Source organism: Triticum aestivum, chromosome 3A, assembly GCF_018294505.1.
Source record: "Triticum aestivum cultivar Chinese Spring chromosome 3A, IWGSC CS RefSeq v2.1, whole genome shotgun sequence".
Taxonomy (NCBI): domain Eukaryota; kingdom Viridiplantae; phylum Streptophyta; class Magnoliopsida; order Poales; family Poaceae; genus Triticum; species Triticum aestivum.
Window position 1 is genome coordinate 695,684,335 of NC_057800.1, and position 23,324 is coordinate 695,707,658.

At 41.4% G+C, this 23,324-nt stretch overlaps 2 non-coding genes across 2 annotated transcripts; one reads left to right on the top strand and one right to left on the bottom strand.

Moving 5' to 3' along the window:
* The first annotated feature begins 21,566 nt into the window (after positions 1 to 21,566).
* TRNAR-ACG (transfer RNA arginine (anticodon ACG)) lies at positions 21,567 to 21,640 on the top strand. The gene has a single exon. It is a non-coding gene; the product is annotated as a tRNA-Arg (tRNA).
* Positions 21,641 to 21,913: 273 nt separating this feature from the next.
* TRNAN-GUU (transfer RNA asparagine (anticodon GUU)) lies at positions 21,914 to 21,985 on the bottom strand. The gene has a single exon. It is a non-coding gene; the product is annotated as a tRNA-Asn (tRNA).
* Positions 21,986 to 23,324: the final 1,339 nt, after the last annotated feature.

The window sequence follows — 23,324 nt, forward strand, 5'->3', positions numbered from 1 at the left end:
TGGTTAATTAGCTATTGATATGATATGTTCTCGTCAAACACAGAACTTTGAGAGAAATAGTAGGTGTACTGTTATCAACATTATCCAGAGAGAAAATAATCCTATGAATTTATCATAATTTGATACATCCATCATTATACACATGGAATTTTTGGATTCTTCCATCTATCATTTCAGCTTCAATGTGTACCAATTTATACATACACAATATTTTTGGCCAGGGAAAGGTATAGAATTTTAACGAAAGAGAACGATGAATCAAAAAACTCACCTGAGAAACTCATGAGGGCCTTCCTACTTGCCCGGGTGAAAACTACTTTAGATTTCACGCAAATGTGATAGTATTCCAGTAGGTGATAATTAAGATTGTCCTTGCTTACCCTCCACAATGAGTTTCTCAAACTCGCACAAGAAGCACCATTCCTTTTGGGAACCTAGAAAATACAATAGCAATATACTGTACCTCAAGGGAATGCGCTGAATAACATAAGAAAGAGTTTAGCATTAATTTATCATTTTTGAATGAATCCCTTTGAAAAGGTACGCTGTAAGTGGTCGGGTAAAGGCCAAGCACTGAAGGACAACATTTGCGTAGCAACTGTAAAAAGAAATAAAATAAGAAGGTTGGGAAAAAACAACAACATTGAACTGCTAAACTCAGATTCAGTAAATTGTTTACGCCCTAATATGTTTAATTTTCAAGAATCTTTAGGCATGAGTTTCATTTGTGAATCCACATAACTGCCACTGGAGTATTGTCTCGTTAAAGAGAAACAATTTTGAAAGTGACAGGTTTTAACAATCTCAGAATTATAACCTATAGAATACACCTAACAAAAGCAAAAAAATGTCCAGCATATTTAGTTTCAAAATAGCTATTAAACAGTTTAGTAATTGTTTGCCTGTTCCTAGGGTTCGAAACAACAAAAGGACGGAATTCCACATTGTCAAAGTTGTAGAGCAAAAAAAAGTGTCTTTGACACTTCGATAACCATTAGGTTCAGCATACAAAAGTGTATGTTGGCGATTAAATGAGTCATCAAGTTTTACTTCCCGATTCCGATGGATAATGCCTCACAACTGTTCAAGCAGTTTCTTGTCTGATCGAACTTTTGTCCTTGGCAGATTACCTCGCAACACAACTCGGATCTTTGATTTAATGGGAATTCAGGAAGATCATCAGCCTTTGCAGATCGATCAGGCGCTTACAATATGTCATTGTAATTAGGAACTGTACATAATTAAAAATATTCATGTAGTAAAATACGATGGATAACACATTTTTAGTGTTCAATCCGCTTAAAAACTATATTATAATAAAAAAATCCATACATTTTTTCCATATGTTTATGTAATTTTTAAGAAATGTCACTGAAAATTTCAGGTAAAAAAATGTTTGGAATATATTTTTAAAAAGCATGCAAATTTATTTGTTATTAAAAAATTAAGAGTGGAAGGGCGATTAGAAGTGCAAGGAAAAGTAGCTAAAAATAGAGCAGCAAGTTAGGGACCGAAAATGCTTACATTCGAAGTTTATTCTCTCCGTTGTAGTGGTTTAGGCATCCCAAATATTTATTACTTCAATATATGTCTCCTTGGCTCATGGGCAAAGTGATATATGCATGGTGAAGGCAAAAATTGAGATACTATAATTGATGTATAATATCATGCTTCATCTTCAAACATTTTACGTTGTGATATAGTAGGCACATCAACCATCAACGGGGTACTGTGAGGAGAAAAATTTGTGAGGTGAGGATTTGAGAAGACACCAAGTATGGGTCTTTTCCTTCATTTGTACAATACTAGACATATATTGCATATGTAGAGAGTATATTAAAAATGTTCAACATATTTGGGATGGACACACCTTGGTGCTCTTGTTTACAAGAATGTCACCCATGATAATGCCTTAGATTGTAAACACCCATAACCCGACACCAATCCATGCAACCAAATCCCGCATGTTCATATATAAGCGCTGAGCTTTTAAATGTGCTACTACGAAGTGACACCATGGCCAATGTGATGGAGGTGACCGAGACACGTTTCTTCGCCTATGGGGGAGTCGCATTGCAAGGCTTATCCACTGGAAGCCAACTGACCGCTCACGCTCCATTCATATTCACCTTTATGTTCTCCTAGTCCACGGGACACACAGGATCGGCACTGAGGTCAACATGCCAAGGTTGATGCTTGTTAGCCAGGTTCAATGATAGGGTGCCACTGGACTACTACGTCGAAGTCTCCGACCTCGCCATCCGTCGGGGTTACATTGCTGTGAGCTGATCTATGGGATGTTAGCCAACCTCGCCACCGGGAACTGTGGTTGTTAAACTTCCCTGCTCCCTCACTTTGGCAAATGTCAAGGGTTTTGACCGTGATTTTTTCCATTGTATTGGCTAGTGGCTAGTAGGTTTTACTAGTGGCTTCTCTCGAGAAAAATAGCAAATGGTGGGTAAACAAATTACTGTTGGGAAATTGATAGAACTTCAAATAATCATGACGATATCCAGGCAATGATCATTACATAGGCATCACGTACAAGATTAGTAGACCGACTCCTGCCTGCATCTGCTACTATTACTCCACATATCGTCCGCTATCCAGCATGCATCTAGTGTATTAAGTTCATGGAGAAACGGAGTAATGCAATAAGAACGATGACATGATGTAGACAAGATCTATCTATGTAGAGATAGACCCCATTCGTTTTATCCTTAGTAGCAACGATACATACGTGTCGGTTCCCCTTCTGTCACTGGGATCAAGCACCGTAAGATCGAACCCACTACAAAGCACCTCTTCCCATTGCAAGATAAATAGATCAAGTTGGCTAAACAAAACCCAAATATCGGAGAAGAAATACGAGGCTATAAGCAATCATGCATATAAGAGATAAAAAAACTCAAATAACTTTCATGGATATAAAAAGATAGATCTGATCATAAACTCAAAGTTCATCCGATCCCAACAAACACACCGCAAAAAGTGTTACATCATATGGATCTCCAAGAGACCATTGTATTGAGAATCAAACGAGAGAGAGAAAGCCATCTAGCTACTAACTGCGGACCCAAAGGTCTACAAAGAACTACTCACGCATCATCGGAGAGGCACCAATGGAAGTGGTGAACCCCTTCGTGATGGTGTCTAGATTGGATCTGCTGGTTCTGGACTCTGTGGCGGCTGGAATTGATTTTTGTCGACTCCCCTAGGGTTTTCTGGAATATTGGGGTATTTATAGAGCAAAGAGGCGGTCTGGAGGGCACCCGAGGTGGGCACAACCCAGCAGGGTGCGCCTGGGTCTCCAAGCGCACCCTAGTGGGTTGTGCACCCCTCGGAGCACCCCTAGGCGCTGCGTAGGCCCATTGGGTGTCTTCTGGTCCATAAAAAATCTCCGTAAAGTTTCACCACATTTGGACTCCGTTTGGTATTGATTTTCTCCGATGTAAAAAACGTGCAAAAAACAGCAATGGGCACTTGACACTATGTCAATAGGTTAGTACCAAAAAAGATATAAAATGACTATAAAATGATTACGAAACATCCAAGATTGATAATATAGCAGCATGGAACAATCAAAAATTACAGATACGTTGGAGACGTATCAGCATCCCCAAGCTTAACTCCTACTCATCTTCGATTAGGTAAGTGATAAAAACAGAATTTTTGATGTGGAATGCTGCCTAACATGTCATCTCATATTTCTTTTCTTTATAGAATGGACATTTGGACTTTTATATTATTCAAAGCAATAGTCTAGTTTTGACATGATAACTTAAATACTCAAGCATATCAACAAGCAACCATGTCTTTCAAAATATCAACGCTAAAATAAGCTATCCCTAGCCCATCATGCACAATTATTGATCCATTCATGAAACACACTCGCCTATTAACTACACCCAATGCTCAAGTACGATCATAGTGCCTCCTAGTTGGTTCTTTTATAAGAGAAGATGGAGACTCAAATTCAAAATAAAAATTGCATAAAGTAAAAGAAAGGCCCTTCGCAGAGGGAAGTAGGGATTTGTAGAGGTGCTAGAGCTCAAAGCAAAAAACTTAGAGATGAAAACATTTGGGAGGTGTATCCTTCTCACCAACGAAAACGACTTAGAGTTCCCAACACTTTCTATGATAGATATATCATAGGCGGTTCCCAAATAGAACATAAAGTTTATTCCTTTTTCCACCATACTTTCACTTTCCATGGCTAGCCGTATCCATAGTTGCCCTCCATACCAACACTTTCCAAGGAATTTGTTATTTGACAACATAAAGTAAATTCATTTTTTCATTTCGAGACTGGGCATCCCTAATGCCTTTGCCTTACTCTTGTGCAATGACAAGTGAATAAACACTAATCGTGAGAATAACACATCTAGCATGAAAAATATTAGCCACCCTCACCGCTCTGCGAGCGGAACGAACACACAAAAGAGAAGTTTATTTTGAAAATTAGAGATGGCACATACAAATTTGCTTAGAACGGCGAAAGAATACCACATATAGGAAGATACAGTGGACTCACGTGGCAAAACTGGTTTAAAGGTTTTTGGATGCACAAGTAGTGATCATACTTAGTGCAAAATGAAGGCTAGCAAAAGATTGAGAAGCGACCAACCAAGAAACGAATAATCTCATAAGTGAGAATTAAGCATAATTAACACATAATAATGCACCACAAGTAGGATATAATTTCATTTCATAATTATCGACTTTCGTGCTTGCATAGGGAATCACAAACCTTAACACCAATATTCTTACTAAAGCATAATTACTCATCAAGATGACTCACATATCACATCATCATATCTCAAAACTATTACTAAGAATCAAGTTTATTTTGCCTAATGATCTTCATGAAAGTTTGTATTATATCCTTCTTGGATATCCATCACTTTGGGACTAATTTTCATATGTTACTTTTGACAAGCTCAAGCAAATATAAGTGAAGATCATGAGCATAATTTTTCTTTCTCTCAAATTTATTTAAGTGAAGCAGGAGAGAATTTCTTGAAAATTTTACTAACTCTAAAATAAATCTAAGTGAAGCAAGAGAGCATTTCTTCAAAAATACTAAAGCACACCGTGCTCAAAAAGATATAAGTGAAGCACTAGAGCAAGTCCATAGCTCATAAAAATTTAAGTGAAGCATAGAGAGCAATTCTAAAAAGTCATGACATAATTTTGGCTCTCTCAAATAAGGTGTGCCTAGCAAGGAACCAAGACTAAAAACACAAAATAAAACAAGTAAAGACTCGTATCATACAAGACGCTCTAAGAAAAGCACATAGTCTGTGACGAATAAAAATATAGCTTCGAGTAAAATATTGATGGTCGTTAGAAGAAAGAGGGATGCCACTCGGGGGCATCCCCAGGCTTAGTTGCTTGCTCTATTTTGGATAATAGCTTGGGATTGCGGGGCATCCCCAAGCTTAGGCTCTTCTTACTCCTTATTCCTACATCCATCATAAGATAACCCAAAACTTGAAAACTTCAATCACACAAAACTCAACAAAAGCCTTCGTGAGATCCGTTAGTATAAGAAAACAAATCACTACTATAAGTATTGTAGTAAACCAATTCATATTTTGTCCTTCCATTATATCTAATGTATTCCAACTTTTCTATGGCAAAAACTCATCAAAGAAAACCATAGAGCCATCAAAATAAGCACACAACGCAAGGAAAACAGAATCTGTCAAAACAAAACAGTCTATAGCAATCTGGATATACTTATGTAACTCAACTTTGAAAAATTAGGATGACCTGAGAAATTCGTATATTAATCTACTGCAAAAGGAATGCGTATTTTATCGCTCTCTGGTTAAAAATGAAAATTATTTTCGCAAGCTCAAAAGTTTTTGTTTTTTCGGCAAGATTAAACAACTATCACCCAAGAAGATCCTAAATGCTTTATTTGGCACAAACACTAATTAAAACACAAAAAACACAATCATAACAGTAAAATAATTGTGCTAACACTCAAAAACAGGAAGCAAAAATCAAAAATAAATTTTATTCATTAGGTTGCCTCCCAACAAGCGCTAGTTTTATGCCCTTAGCTAGGCATAAAGCAAGGATGTAAGTTTTTTCACCCTTCTTCTTAATTCCCTTGGAGCTGTTTTCATCATGGGGTTTTGTAAAATCAACATAAAAATATTATCCATAGAAACCTTAGCATTATTAAGTTGCCCATTATCATAACCACGTTGATTTCCGGCAACATTCCAAGAGTAATGCTAAATAACATTATTGAAAACTTGTTGGATTATATCTAAAACGGGGACTTCCTTTTTAAGATAATCACTATTGTAAAGAATTTAATCTATCACGGGCTTTTCATGGTTCATACCATAAAAATCAAAGATTTCCCTAGCTTCCCGTATGATATAGTCAAACTCATTCATAAGAACGGGAGTGGCCAACTTTTTAGCCTTAGAATTCTTTATAACAGGGAGCTCAAAAAACAATCTTTGCAAAGTAGGATGAGTACGGATAAATTTAGTCTCAAGTTTTAGAACTAGTGCTGAAATAGCATCCGCATAATATCTAGTAGTTCTAAGTATAGGAGCATCATCAAGACTTAGGTTTCCCACACAATTGAAAAATTCTTGGATACGTTCCTTTGCCATAACATTCCCCTGCTCCAAGATAAAAGTCTTAGCATCCAGATTGCCCAGACGTCCAATCTTAGGAGTTAGGCCATCATCTGTTGGTGCCATACTAAAATCACTCATGATTGCAAGCAAAGGATAGATCTGACGAGGAAACTGCGAATGAAAAAGAGGGGCGAATAAAACAGCAAATTTTTGTGAAGTGGGGGAGAGGAAAACGAGAGGCAAATGGCAAATAATGTAAATTGTGAGGAGATAAGATTTGTGATTAGGATCTTGATATATGTTGAAGATCCTCCCCGGCAACAGCGCCAAAAATTCCTTTTGATATCGCTCGAAGCTACGTCGGTATTTTCCCAAAGAGGAAGGGATGATGCAGCACAACAGCGGTAGGTATTTCCCTCAGATATGAAACCAAGGTTATCGAACCAGTAGGAGAACCAAGCAACACAAGGTAAATAGCACCTGAACACAAACAACAAATACTCGCAACCTGACGTTTAAAAGGGGTTGTCAATCCCTTTCAGGTAACGGCGCCATATGCCAACGGACGTGAGAGAGTTCTAAATATTGATAGATAGAACACCAACTAAAATAAATTGTAGCAAGGTATTTTTGTATTTTTGGTTTTAGTAGATCTTAAAATAAAAGGCAAATAAAATAGATCGCAAAGGCAAATAATAAGAGAGGGAGAGAGACCTGGGGGCCGTAGGTTTCACTAGTGGCTTCTCTCGAGAAAAATAGCAAACGGTGGGTAAACAAATTACTGTTGGGAAATTGATAGAACTTCGAATAATCATGATGATATCCAGGCAATGCTCATTACATAGGCATCACGTCCAAGATTAGTAGACCGACTCCTGCCTGCATCTACTACTATTACTCCACACATTGACCGCTATCCAGCATGCATCTAGTGTATTAAGTTCATGGAGAAACGGAGTAATGCAATAAGAACGATGACATGATGTAGACAAGATCTATCTATGTAGAGATATACCTCGTCGTTTTATCCTTAGTAGCAACGATACATACGTGTCGGTTCCCCTTCTGTCACTGGGATCAAGCACCGTAAGATCGAACCCACTACAAAGCACCTCTTCCCATTGCAAGATAAATAGATCAAGTTGGCCAAACAAAACCCAAATATCGGAGAAGAAATACGAGGCTATAAGCAATCATGCATATAAGAGATCAAAAAAACTCAAATAACTTTCATGGATATAAAAGGATAGATCTGATCATAAACTCAAAGTTCATCCGATCCCAACAAACACACCGCAAAAGGAGTTACATCATATGGATCTCCAAGAGACCATTGTATTGAGAATCAAACGAGAGAGAGGAAGCCATCTAACTACTAACTACGGACCCAAAGGTCTACAAAGAACTACTCACGCATCATCGGAGAGGCACCAATGGAAGTGGTGAACCCCTCCGTGATGGTGTCTAGATTGGATCTGGTGGTTTTGGACTCTGCGGCGACTGGAATTGATTTTCGTCGACTCCCCTAGGGTTTCTGGAATATTGGGGTATTTATAGAGCAAATAGGCGGTCCTGGGGGCACCCGAGGTGGGCACAACCCACTAGTGCGCGCCTGGGCCTCCAGGCGCGCCCTGGTGGGTTGTGCTCCCCTCGGAACACCCGCAGTCGCTGCCTTGGCCCATTGGAAGTCTTCTGGTCCATAAAAAATCTCCGTAAAGTTTCGCTGCATTTGGACTCCGTTTGATATTGATTTTCTATTATGTAAAAACATGCAAAAAACAGCAATTGGCACTTGGCATTATGTCAATAGGTTAATACCAAAAAATGATATAAAATGACTATAAAATGATTATAAAATATTCAAGATTGATAATATAATAGCACAGAACCATAAAAAATTATAGATACGTTGGAGACATATCATAGGACACAGTCCCTTGCTTCGGCTTCGTCCTTTGCCAGTTGGTGCGCCTGGTATGCTTGGTCTATATGGATACCAAGGCGTTATTCCTCATGTGTAAAGAGGCTGCCGCAATGAGTGAGCTTGCCAGCATTTTGGCATGCAGCCTAAAGCTGCATGGCGAGTTGTGCGCCATCTTTTTGTTGCAAATGGCTATTGGGGAACAGGAGACCATCTGGTTGTCATGCTCGCATGCCATTCATATTATGTGAATCGTGTCGTGGTTCTACCACGCATCGATGTGCCCAAGTAATTGGCGTGAGATGGTGGATTACTTAAACTTTATTAGATCAGAGCAAGATCCACAAGATGAATTTTTTATAATAAATTCATGTAACTTAAAAATTGCTTGATGCATTTTTTAAGAATATTCATGTAATGGTAAAATTGTTCATCCATTAAAAATTCATGTAATTAAAAATATGTACTACACATTTTTCAAGTAATGGAAAAAATGGTGGATTCATTTTTTAAAATGATACAGTTTTACAAATTTTCCTATACAATAAAATAAAGTGCTAAGAATAGATTAGTGTGATTCTCATGTAATAAAAATGATATTAGATGATTTTTTATTTTTCAATATCTAAGTTATTGTAATAAAAATGTCACTTACTTATAAATGTTTATTACGTATTCAAAATGTTCATGAAATACTTATAAAAAAGTTTATGTACGGAAGAACAAAAGAGAAAACTGATCAGAAAAATGAAAAAGATAAAAGCACATAAACCTAAAATAAAATGGAAAGCAACAAAAAGACATACAAAAAAGGCAGACATCTGGCACATGGGCTGGCCCAAAATGATGGGTTATGCGTCATTGCTTGACTAAATGGTGTCTCTTCTAGAAACAAATGACTAAACAGTGTCTCCACAATCTAGAAACAAATCACTAAACAGTGTCTCCTCGACGAGACAAAAGGGGACGACTTTCAAGAAAGGGGGTAGGGGGGATAAACGGTGCACCTAGCGTGTAATAGGATTTCAGGATGCTTAATGCACATTCATCAAAAAGAAGAAAAAAATGATTGAACTAATTAAGATGATATGTTAGTATTCGACTGCAACTTGGATGGAACTAGTATACAACCGCAGATGACACACACACTGGTAAATTAGCTATTGATATGATATGTTCTCGTCAAATACGAAATTTTGAGAGAAATATTAGGTGTCCTGTTATCAACATTATCAAAACAGAAAATAAGCCTGTCAATTGATCATAATTTGATACACCCATCACTATATACATGGAATTTTTGGATTCTGCCATCTATCATTTCAACTTCAAAGTGTACTATTTGGTGCATACACAATATTTTTGGCCAGGGAGAGGTATATAATTTTATCCAAAGAGAATGAGGAATAAAAAATCTCACATATGAGAAGCTCATGAGCGTCTTCCTATTTGCCCGGGCAAAAGCTACTTCAGATGTCACGCAAATGTGAGAGTATTCTAGTAGGTGACTACTGAGACTGTCCTTGCTTACCGTCCACAATGAGTTTTGAAAACTCGCCCAAGAAGCACCATCCCTTTTGGGAACCAAGAAAATACAATAGTAATATACTGTAACTCAAGGGAATGCGCTGAATAACATAAATAAGAGTTTAGCATTAATTATCATTTTTTGAATAAATCCCCTTGAGAAGGTACATTGTAAGTGGTCGGGTAAAGGCCAAGCACTGAAGGACAACATTTGCGTAGCAACTGTAAAAAGAAATAAAATAAGAAGGCCGGGCAAAAACAACAACATTGAACCACTAAATTCAGATTCAATAAATTCTTTACACCATAAACCAAAGTGCCCTAATATGTTTAATTTTCAATAAGTTTTAGGCATGAGTTTGATTTGTGAATCCACAGAACTGCCACAGGAGTATTATCTTGTTAAAGGAAACAATTTTGAAAATGACAGGTTTTAACAATCTCAAAATTATAACCTATAGGATACACCTAACAAAAGCAAAACGAATGTCCTGCATATTTACTTTCAACATAGCTATTAAAAAGTTTAATTAATTGCTTACCTGTTCCTAGGGTCAGAAACACCAAAATGACGTAACTCCACCTTGTCAAAGTTATAGAGCATACAAAAGTGTCTTTACCACATTTCGATAACCATTAGGTTCAACATACAAAAGTGTATGTTGGTGATTAAATGAGTCATCAAGTTTTACTTACCGAATCCGATGGATAATGCATCACAACTGTTCAAGCAGTTTCTTGTCTGATCAGACTTTTTGTCCTTGCTAGATTACATCGCACCACAACTTGGATCTCTAATTTAACAAGAATTAAGGAAGATCATTAGCCTTTGCAGATCGGTCACGCGCTTAAAAATGTTCGTGTAATTAGAAAATATACATGAATTAAAAATATTCAAGTAGTAAAATACGATGGCCAACACTTTTGTAATAAGTGTTTAATCCATTTAAAAACCTTATAATAATAATAAAAGTGTTCATTACATTTTTTCCAAATGTTTATGTAATTTCGAAAAAAATTCACTGAAAATTTCAGGTAAAAAAATGTTTGGCACATATTTTTAAAAATCATGTAATTTTACATCCTATGAAAAATTTAAGAGTTCAAGGAGGATTAGAAGTGCAAGAAAAAGTAACTAAAAATAGAGCAGCAAGTTAGGGATAGAAAACGCTTACATTCGAAGTTTATTCTCTCCATCGTAGTGCTTTAGGCATGCCAAATATTTATTACCTCAATATATATCTCCTTGGCTCATGGGTGAAGAGATATATGCATGGAGAAGGCAAAATTTGAGATACTATAATTGATGCACAATATCATGCTTCATCTCCAAACATTTTACGTTGTGATATTGTAGGCACATCAACCGTCAACGGGGTACTGTGAGGACAAAAAGTTGTGAAGTTTGCCTACAAATGGTCCACTAGAGATGGTTGTAAGTGTTGGAAATATGCCCTAGAGGCAATAATAAAATGGTTATTATTATATTTCTTTGTTCATGATAATTGTCTATTGTTCATGCTATAATTGTGTTATCCGGAAATCGTAATACATGTGTGAATACATAGACCACAACGCGTCCCTAGTGAGCCTCTAGTTGACTAGCTCGTTGATCAAAAGATAGTCATGGTTTCCTGACTATGGACATTGGATGTCATTGATAACGGGATCACATCATTAGGAGAATGATGTGATGGACAAGACCCAATCCTAAGCATAGCTCAAAGATCGTGTAGTTCGTTTGCTATAGCTTTTCCGAATGTCAAGTATCATTTCCTTAGACCATGAGGTTGTGCAACTCCCGGATACCGTAGGAGTGCTTTGGGTGTGCCAAACGTCACAACGTAACTGGGTGACTATAAAGGTACACTACAGGTATCTACGAAAGTGTCTGTTGGGTTGGCACGAATCGAGACTGGGATTTGTCACACCGTATGACGGAGAGGTATCTCTGGGCCCACTCGGTAATGCATCATCATAATGAGCTCAATGTGATCAAGTGGTTGATCACGGGATCATGCATTACGGTACGAGTAAAGTGACTTGCCGGTAACGAGATTGAACAAGGTATTGGGATACCGACGATCGAGTCTCGGGCAAGTAACGTACCAATTGACAAAGGGAATTGCATACGGGATTGATCGAATCCTCGACATCATGGTTCATCCGATGAGATCATCGAGGAGCATGTGGGAGCCAACATGGGTATCCAGATCCCACTGTTGGTTATTGACCGAAGAGTCGTCTTGGTCATGTCTGCGTGTCTCCCGAACCCGTAGGGTCTACACACTTATGGTTCGGTGATGCTAGGGTTGTTGAGATATTAGTATACGGTAACCCGAAAGTTGTTAGGAGTCCCGGATGAGATCCCGGACGTCACGAGGAGTTCCGGAATGGTCCGGAGGTGAGGATTTATATATAGGAAGTCAAGTTTCGGCCATCGGGAAGGTTTTCGGGGTAATCGGTATTGTACCGGGACCACCGGAAGGGTCCCGGGGGTCCACCGGGTGGGGCCACCTATCTCGGAGGGGCCCATGGGCTGAAGTGGGAGGGGAACCAGCCCCAGATGGGCTGGTGCGCCCCCCCATGGGCCTCCCCTGCGCCTAGGGTTGGAAACCCTAGGGGTGGGGGCGCCCCACTTGGCTTGGGGGGCACTCCACCCCCTTGGCCGCCGTCCCCCTTGGAGATGGCATCTCCTAGGGCCCGCGCCCCCCTAGGGGTCCTATAAATAGTGGGGGGGAGGGAGGGTAGCCGCACCCTAACACCTGGCGCCTCCCTCTCCCTCCCGTGACACCTCTCCCTCTCCCTGAGCTTGGCGAAGCCCTGCCGAGATCACCGTTGCTTCCACCTCCACGCCGTCGTGCTGCTGGATCTTCATCAACCTCTCCTTTCCCCTTGCTGGATCAAGTTGGAGGAGACGTCTTCCCAACCATACGTGTGTTGAACGCGGAGGTGCTGTCTGTTCGGGGCTAGGTCATCGGTGATTTGGATCACGACAAGTACGACTCCATCAACCCCGTTCTCTTGAACGCTTCCGCGCGTGATCTACAAGGGTATGTAGATGCACTCCCCTCTCCCTCGTTGCTAGATGACTCCATAGATTGATCTTGGTGATGCATAGAAAATTTTAAAATTCTGCTACGTTCCCCAACAGTGGCATCATGAGCTAGGTCTATGCGTAGTTTCTATGCACGAGTAGAACACAAAGCAGTTGTGGGGGTGGATGTTGTCAATTTGCTTGCCGTTACTAGTCTTATCTTGATTCGGCGGCATCGTGGGATGAAGCGGCCCGGACCAACCTTACACGTACGCTTACGTGAGACCGGTTCCACCGATTGACATGCACTAGTTGCATAAGGTGGCTGGCGGGTGTCTGTCTCTCCCACTTTAGTCGAATCGGATTCGATGAAAAGGGTCCTTATGAAGGGTAAATAGAAATTGGCATATCACGTTGTGGTTTTGGCGTAGGTAAGAAACGTTCTTGCTAGAAACCTATAGCATCCACGTAAAAACTTGCAACAACAATTAGAGGACGTCTAACTTGTTTTTACAGCATGTGCCGTGTGATGTGATATGGCCAAAAGGATGTGATGAATGATATATGTGATGTATGAGATTGATCATGTTCTTGTAATAGGAGTCACGACTTGCATGTCGATGAGTATGACAACTGGCAGGAGCCATAGGAGTTGTCTTAATTTATTTATGACCTGCGTGTCAACATAAATATCATGTAATTACTTTACTTTATTGCTAAAGCGTTAGCCATAGTAGTAGAAGTAATAGATGATGAGACAACTTCAAGAAGACACGGTGATGGAGATCATGATGATGGAGATCATGGTGTCATGTCGGTGACAACGATGATCATGAAGCCCCGAAGATGGAGATCAAAAGGAGCAAATGATATTGGCCATATCATGTCACTATTTGATTGCATGTGATGTTTATCATGTTTTTCATCTTATTTGCTTAGAACGACGGTAGCTTAAATAAGATGATCCCTCGTAATAATTTCAAGAAAGTGTTCTCCCTAACTGTGCACCGTTGCAAAGGTTCGTTGTTTCGAAGCACCACATGATGATCGGGTGTGATCAAGGTTGTCAGAATCGCGATTCTATTATACGATTCTACGACTTTACGATCCAAACAAACCCCTATGATTCTACGATTTTAGTTCTTAGAATCTACGACTTTACGATCCTGGTAGTGAAGATTCTACGATTTGCGATCCTACCATCAAAGCTCCGATCCGATTCAAAATCGCGATTCTGACAACCTTGGGTGTGATAGATTCTAACGTTCGAATACAACGGGTGTAAGCCAGATTTACACACGCAATACACTTAGGTTGACTTGACGAGCCTAGCATGTACAGACATGGCCTCGAAACACGGAAGACCGAAAGGTCGAGCATGAGTCGTATAGAAGATACGATCAACATGAAGATGTTCACCGATGTTGACTAGTCCGTCTCACGTGATGATCGAACACGGCCTAGTTGACTCGAATCATGTTTCACTTAGATGACTAGAGGGATGTCTATCTGAGTGGGAGTTCATTGAATAATTTGATTAGATGAACTTAATTATCATGAACTTAGTCTAAAATCTTTACACCATGTCTTGTAGATCAAATGGCCCACGCTAATGTTGCCCTCAACTTCAACGCGTTCCTAGAGAAAACCAAGCTGAAAGATGATGGCAGCAACTATACGGACTGGGTCCGGAACCTGAGGATCATCCTCATAGCTGCCAAGAAAGATTATGTCCTAGAAGCACCGCTAGGTGACGCACCCATCCCATAGAACCAAGACATTATGAACGCTTGGCAGTCACATGCTAATGATTACTTCCTCATTCAGTGCGGCATGCTTTACAGCTTAGAACCGGGGCTCCAAAAGCGTTTTGAGAGACATGGAGCATATGAGATGTTCGAAGAGCTGAAAATGGTTTTCTAAGCTCATGCCCGAGTCGAGAGATATGAAGTCTCCAACAAGTACTTCAGTTGTAAGATGGAGGAAAACAGTTCTGTCAGTGAGCACATACTCAAAATGTTTGGGTTGCATAACCGCTTGACTCAGCTAGGAGGTAATCTCCCGGATGACGCGGTCATTGGCAGAATCCTTCAGTCGCTTCCACCGAGCTACAAGAGCTTTGTGATGAACTTCAATATGCAGGGGATGGAAAAGACCATTCCTAAGGTATATTCAATGCTGAAATCAGTGGAGGTGGAAATCAAAAAGGAACATCAAGTGTTGATGGTGAATAAAACCACTAAGTTCAAGAAAGGCAAGGGTAGAAAGAACTTCAAGAAGGACGGCAAGGGAGTTGCCGCGCCCGGTAAGCAAGCTATCGGGAAGAAGCCAAAGAATGGACCCAAGCCCGAGACTGAGTATTTTTATTGCAAGGGAAGTGGTCACTGGAAGCGGAACTGCCCGAAATACTTAGCAGACAAGAAGGCCGGCAACACTAAAGGTATATGTGATATACATGTAATTGATGTGTACCTTACCAGTACTCGTAGTAGCTCCTGGGTATTTGATACCGGTGCGGTTGCTCAGATTTGTAACTCAAAGCAGGAGCTGCGGAATAAGCGGAGACTGGCGAAGGACAAGGTGACGATGCGCGTCGGGAATGGTTCCAAGGTCGATGTGATCGCCGTCGGCACGCTGCCTCTACATTTACCTACGGGATTAGTTTTAAACCTCAATAATTGTTATTTAGTGCCAGCTTTGAGCATGAACATTATATCAGGATCTTGTTTAATTCGAGATGGCTACTCATTTAAATCCGAGAATAATGGTTGTTCTATTTATATGAAAGATATGTTTTATGGTCATGCTCCGCTGGTGAATGGTTTATTCTTAATGAATCTCAAGCGTAATGTGACACATATTCATAGTGTGAATACCAAAAGATGTAAGGTTGATAATGATAGTCCCACATACTTGTGGCACTGCCGCCTTGGTCACATAGGTGTCAAATGCATGAAGAAGCTCCATGCCGATGGACTTTTGGAGTCTCTTGATTACGAATCATTTGACACGTGCGAACCATGCCTCATGGGTAAAATGACCAAGACTCCATTCTCAGGAACAATGGAGCGAGCAACCAACTTATTGGAAATCATACATACTGATGTGTGCGGTCCAATGAGCGTTGAGGCTCGCGGTGGCTATCGCTATGTTCTCACCCTCACTGATGACTTGAGTAGATATGGGTATGTCTACTTAATGAAACACAAATCTGAGACCTTTGAAAAGTTCAAGGAATTTCAGAGTGAGGTTGAAAATCAACGTGACAGAAAAATCAAGTTCTTACGATCAGATCGTCGGGGAGAATACTTGAGTCACGAATTTGGCACACACTTAAGGAAATGTGGAATAGTTTCACAACTCACGCCGCCTGGAACACCTCAGCGTAATGGTGTGTCCGAACATCGTAATCGCACTCTATTGAATATGGTGCGATCTATGATGTCTCTTACCGATTTACCGCTGTCATTTTGGGGCTATGCTCTAGAGACTGCCGCATTCACTTTAAATAGGGCTCCGTCGAAATTCGTTGAGACGACACCGTATGAATTATGGTTTGGGAAGAAACCTAAGCTGTCGTTTCTAAAAGTTTGGGGATGCGATGCTTATGTCAAGAAACTTCAACCTGAAAAGTTCGAACCCAAATCGGAAAAATGTGTCTTCATAGGATACCCTAAAGAAACCATTGGGTATACCTTCTACCTCAGATCCAAAGGCAAGCTCTTTGTTGCCGAGAATGGATCCTTTCTAGAGAAAGAGTTTCTCTCGAAAGAAATAAGTGGGAGGAAAGTAGAACTCGATGAAGTATTACCTCTTGAACCGGTAAGTGGCGCAGCTCAAGAAAATGTTCCTGAGGTGCCTCCACCGACTAGAGAGGAAGTTAATGATGATGATCATGAAACTTCAGATCAAGTTGCTACTGAACTTCGTAGGTCCACGAGGACACATTCCGCACCAGAGTGGTACGGCAACCCTGTCCTAGAAATCATGTTGTTAGACAACGGTGAACCTTCGAACTATGAGGAAGCGATGGCGGGCCCAGATTCCGACAAATGGCTGGAAGCCATGAAATCTGAGATAGGATCCATGTATGAAAACGAAGTATGGACTTTGACTGACTTTCCCGATGATCGGCGAGCCATAGAAAATAAATGGATCTTTAAGAAGAAGACAGATGCGGATGGTAATGTAACCATCTATAAAGCTCGGCTTGTCGCTAAGGGTTATCGACAAGTTCAAGGGGTTGACTACGACGAGACTTTCTCACCCGTAGCGAAGCTGAAGTCCGTCCGAATCATGTTAGCAATTGCCGCATTCTATGATTATGAGATATGGCAAATGGATGTCAAAACGGCATTCCTTAATGGTTTCCTTAAGGAAGAATTGTATATGATACAGCCGGAAGGTTTTGTCGATCCTAAGAATGCTGACAAGGTGTGCAAGCTCCAACGCTCGATCTATGGGCTGGTGCAAGCATCTCGGAGTTGGAACATTCGTTTTGATGAGATGATCAAAGCGTTTGGGTTTACGCAGACTTATGGAGAAGCCTGCATTTACAAGAAAGGGAGTGGGAGCTCCGTAGCATTTCTCATATTGTATGTCGATGACATACTGTTGATGGAAATGATATAGAATTCTTGGAAAGCATAAAGGCCTACTTGAACAAGTGTTTTTCAATGAAGGATCTTGGAGAAGCTGCTTACATATTAGGCATCAAGATCTATAGAGATAGATCGAGACGCCTCATTGGTCTTCCACAGAGTATGTACCTTGACAAGATATTGAAGAAGTTCAAAATGGATCAGTCAAAGAAGGGGTTCTTGCCTGTATTGCAAGGTACGAGATTGAGCATGGCTCAATGCCCGACCACGGCAGAAGATAGAGAAAAGATGAGTGTCGTCCCCTATGCCTCGGCCATAGGGTCTATCATGTATGCTATGCTGTGTACTAGACCTGATGTAAACCTTGCCGTAAGTTTGGTAGGAAGGTACCAAAGTAATCCCGGCATGGAACACTGGACAGCGGTCAAGAATATCCTGAAGTACCTCAAGAGGACTAAGGATATGTTTCTTGTTTATGGAGGTGACTAAGAGCTCGTCATAAAGGGTTACGTCGATGCTAGCTTCGACACAGATCTGGATGACTCTAAGTCACAAATCGGATACGTGTATATTTTGAATGGTGGGGCAGTAAGCTGGTGCAGTTGCAAGCAAAGCGTTGTGGCGGGATCTACATGTGAAGCGGAGTACATGGCAGCCTCGGAGGCAGCACAAGAGGCAATCTGGGTGAAGGAGTTCATTACCGACCTAGGAGTCATACCCAATGCGTCGGGCCCGATGACTCTCTTCTGTGACAACACTGGAGATATTGCCCTTGCCAAGGAGCCCAGGTTTCACAGGAAGACCACGCATATCAAGCGTCGCTTCAACTCCATTCATGAAAGTGTTCAAAATGGAGACATAGATATTTGTAAAGTACATACGGACCTGAATGTGGCAGATCCGTTGACTAAACCTCTGCCTAGAGCAAAACATGATCAACACCAGAACTGCATGGGTGTTCGATTCATCACAATGTAACTAGACTATTGACTCTAGTGCAAGTGGGAGACTGTTGAAAATATGCCCTAGAGGCAATAATAAAATGGTTATTATTATATTTCTTTGTTCATGATAATTGTCTATTGTTCATGCTATAATTGTGTTATCCGGAAATCGTAATACATGTGTGAATACATAGACCACAACACGTCCCTAGTGAGCCTCTAGTTGACTAGATCGTTGATCAAAAGATAGTCATGGTTTCTTGACTATGGACATTGGATGTCATTGATAACGGGATCACATCATTAGGAGAAAGATGTGATGGACAAGACCCAATCCTAAGCATAGCTCAAAGATCGTGTAGTTCGTTTGCTATAGCTTTTCCGAATGTCAAGTATCATTTCCTTAGACCATGAGATTGTGCGACTCCCGGATACCGTAGGAGTGCTTTGGGTGTGCCAAACGTCACAATGTAACTGGGTGACTATAAAGGTACACTACAGGTATCTCCGAAAGTGTCTGTTGGGTTGGCACGAATCGAGACTGGGATTTGTCACACCGTATGACGGAGAGGTATCTCTGGGCCCACTCGGTAATGCATCATCATAATGAGCTCAATGTGATCAAGTGGTTGATCACGGGATCGTGCATTACGGTACGAGTAAAGTGACTTGCCGGTAACGAGATTGAACAAGGTATTGGGATACCGACGATCGAGTCTCGGGCAAGTAACGTACCGATTGACAAAGGGAATTGCATACGGGATTGATCGAATCCTCGACATCGTGGTTCATCCGATGAGATCATCGAGGAGCATGTGGGAGCCAACATGGGTATCCAGATCCCGCTGTTGGTTATTGACCAGAGAGTCGTCTTGGTCATGTCTGCGTGTCTCCCGAACCCGTAGGGTCTACACACTTAAGGTTCGGTGACGCTAGGTTGTTGAGATATTAGTATACGGTAACCCGAAAGTTGTTCGGAGTCCTGGATGAGATCCCGGACGTCACGAGGAGTTCCGAAATGGTCCAGAGGTGAAGGTTTATATATAGGAAGTCATGTTTAGGCCATCGAGAAGGTTTTCGGGGTAATCGGTATTGTACCGGGACCACCGGAAGGGTCCCGGGGGTCCACCGGGTCGGGCCACCTATCCCGGAGGGCCCCATGGGCTGAAGTGGGAGGGGAACCAGCCCCAGATGGGCTGGTGCACCCCCCCATGGGCCTCCCCTGCGCCAAGGGTTGGAAACCCTAGGTGTGGGGGCGCCCCACTTGGCTTGGGGGGCACTCCACCCCCTTGGCCGCCCCCCCCCCTTGGAGATGGCATCTCCTAGGGCCGGCGCCCCCCTAGGGGTCCTATAAATAGTGGGGGGAGGGAGGGCAGCCGCACCCTAACCCCTGGCGCCTCCCTCTCCCTCCCGTGACACCTCTCCCTCTCCATGAGCTTGGCGAAGCCCTGCCGAGATCACCGTTGCTTCCACCACCACGCCGTCGTGCTGCTGGATCTTCATCAACCTATCCTTTCCCCTTGCTGGATCAAGTTGGAGAAGACATCTTCCCAACCGTACGTGTGTTGAACGCGGAGGTGCCGTCGTTCGGCGCTTGGTCATCGGTGATTTGGATCACGATGAGTACGACTCCATCAACCCCGTTCTCTTGAACGCTTCCACGCGCGATCTACAAGGGTATGTAGGTGCACTCCCCTCTCCCTCGTTGCTAGATGACTCCATAGATTGATCTTGGTGATGCGTAGAAAATTTTAAAATTCTGCTACATTCCCCAACAGTAATGTCAGGATTTGAGAAGACGCCTAGTATGGATCTTTTCCTTCATTTGTACAATACTAGACATATATCACATCGACGGGAAGGTTTGGCACCTCAATGTCGGCTCTTCGCCACCAGGAGCTGTAGGTGGTTCCAAGGGTTGGGCTGTTCGCCCATTAATGCGGTACGTGAGCTGGGTTCAGAACGTCGTGAGATAGTTCGGTCCATATCCGGTGTGGGCGTTAGAGCATTGAGAGGACCTTTCCCTAGTACGAGAGGACCGGGAAGGACGCACCTCTGGTGTACCAGTTATCGTGCCTACGGTAAACGCTGGGTAGCCAAGTGCGGAGAGGATAACTGTTGAAAGCATATAAGTAGTAAGCCCACCCCAAGATGAGTGCTCTCTCCTCCGACTTCCCTAGAGCCTCCGGTATCACAGCCGAGACAGCGACGGGTTCTCCACCCATACGGGGATGGAGCGACAGAAGTATGGAAATAGGATAAGGTAGCGGCGAGACGAGCCGTTTAAATAGGTGTCAAGTGGAAGTGCAGTGATGTATGCAGCTGAGGCGTCCTAACGAACGAACGATTTGAACCTTGTTCCTACACGGCCTGATCAAATCGACCAGGCACTTGCCATCTATCTTCATTGTTCAACTCTTTGATGAAAAGATGAAAAAACCAAAAAAAGCTCTGCCCTTCCATCTCTTGGATAGATAGAGAGGGAGGGCATAGGCCTTTGGTGTCCCTTTCAGTCAAGAATTGGGGCTTCACAATTACTAGCCAATATTTATCTCATGCCTTTCCTCGTTCATGGTTCGATATTCTGGTGTCCTAGGCGTAGAGGAACCACACCAATCCATCCGAATTTGGTGGTTAAACTCTACTGCGGTGATGATACTGTAGGGGAGGTCCTGCTGCAAAATAGCTCGATGCCAAAATGATAAAAAGCTTAACACCTCTTATTTGACTTTTTCACTATTTTGAAATAAGAAAAAGATCCAAATCTAAAATTCAAAGGTCGTCTTATTCAAAACCTCAATCATCACATCCCCTCTCTCCCACTTCACACCTCGGAACGCACTGTTCTTATAGAGAGAAAGGCGCTTTCCCATCTTCTTAACCTGAAATGAAGGGGTACCCCCGGGAAGAGATCCAGTGGAGATAGCTGGGCCTGTAGCTCAGAGGATTAGAGCACGTGGCTACGAACCACGGTGTCGGGGGTTCGAATCCCTCCTCGCCCACAGCCTTCCAAAGGGGGAAGGGCCTTTACTTTCCCCCTGAGGGTAGGAAAATCATGATCGGGATAGCGGACGTAAAGTTATTGAACTTAGGTATGCTCTTTCCTTTTGTCGAAGTGGAATCGTAGAACAGAATGTGATACGATGAGATAGAATGCAATAGAAATAGAAACAAGGATAGCGAACGGGTTACCTACTCCTAAGGGTCAAAGCAAGCCCTTTAATTCAATTCTTTATTCTTACATTAAAATTCTTACATTAAAGAATGAATAAAATCTCCCCAAGTAGGATTCGAACCTATGACCAGTCAGTTAACAGCCGACCGCTCTACCACTGAGCTACTGAGGAACAAGGCGGGATTCGACCTCCTAGAGTTCAACTCCCGCTCTCAACCCATGAACAATATGAGTCCGAAGCTTCTTTCGTAACTCCCATAATTTCTTCGTAGTGGCTCCGTTCCATGCCTCATTTCATAGGGAATCCCAAAGTGGCTCTATTTCATTCTATTTCACTTCCTATCACTTCCTATCATTTAATATCCATCCCTATGGTCTTATTGACATAAGAGATGTCATTTATAGTCTATCTCTGTCTATATATGGAAGTCAAGAAATTCTCATCGAAACATCGAGAAATTGTGCATATAGAAAACTCCAAAGAAAGAAAAAAAGGAGACCCATGCCATGATTTTCAAATCTTTTCTATTTAGTAGTCTGAGTTTCTCGATGAGGATAGTTAATTCGGTCGTTGTGTTCGGACTCTATTATGGATTTCTGACTACATTCTCCACAGGTCCCTCTTAGATCTTCTTTCTCCAATCTTGGATTAGGGAAGAAGGAGATATTCGCGACTACTGGTGATTTCATTATGGGGCAGCTCATGATCTTCATATCAATCTATTATCCACCTCTGTATCTATTCTTTCTTAGCTAAACAGGTGGAAGATCTATCCAATTTGGTTATATTATATCATGGACTCGAAAAACAGATCTGAATTTGACTGAAATGCACGATCTTCACAGGTATCATTTTTCACGATACCTAAAAGGTGGAATAGCGATTTTCGAACCATTTCCTATAAGAAAATGGTTTCCATTACTTTGAGAAATGGATTCTTACATCAAACTATAGCTATTGCATTAAAGAAGAAAAGAAACTAATAGAAGTCGAAGACGCGGAATGATAGTGAATAGAGAGAAAGATTCTTCTGATTTTCTTGTTTCTATCTACTAGATGCCGTAGAGAATTGAGAATTTTCATGTCTTTCAATTCTCGTACTCGTAATTGGAAAGTTATGGAAGGAGACCCATCATTTTGCAATGAAAACAACATATAAAACTCTGGACAATTTCGAAATCAGGCCAAGCGTCTTAATACATATGCAAAAAAATTCATTATTGGCCCACCATTGATTAGAAGATTTAGCTTGTATGAATCGCTATTGGTTTGATACAAATAATGACAATCGTTTCAGTATGTTAAGGATACAGATGTATCCACAATTCATTTAGTGTTACTCAATAGTCTATTTCTTATATCATATCTCTATCCCGTGAAATTCTCGAGCCAAAAGATGGATGCATATGCTGTGTTTCATTTTGCTAAATGATATCAATTAAATGGTGTATCAATTCCATAAATTGCATCTAGCAATAAATAAATCAGAAAAATTCTTTCTAATATTTTA